Genomic DNA, 263 nt, shown 5'->3' on the forward strand with positions numbered 1-263 from the left:
ATCAGAAGTAGGCAGAGAGGCAGAGAGAGAGAGAGGAGGAAGCAGGCTCCCTGCTGAGCAGAGAGCCCGATACGGGGCTCGATCTCAGGACCCTGAGATCATGACCTGAGCTGAAGGCAGTGGCTTAACCCACTGAGCCACCCAGGTGCCCCGGGGCCAGAGTCTTTTAGCAGAGCTGGGGACATACGTTAGAATTTTAGTTTTTAACTATGTATTTGATTTTTCTGGAGATTTTATTTATTTATTTGACACAGAGAGAGAGA

Source organism: Mustela nigripes, chromosome 2 (assembly GCF_022355385.1).
Source record: "Mustela nigripes isolate SB6536 chromosome 2, MUSNIG.SB6536, whole genome shotgun sequence".
In the NCBI taxonomy this organism is placed as follows: Eukaryota; Metazoa; Chordata; class Mammalia; order Carnivora; family Mustelidae; genus Mustela; species Mustela nigripes.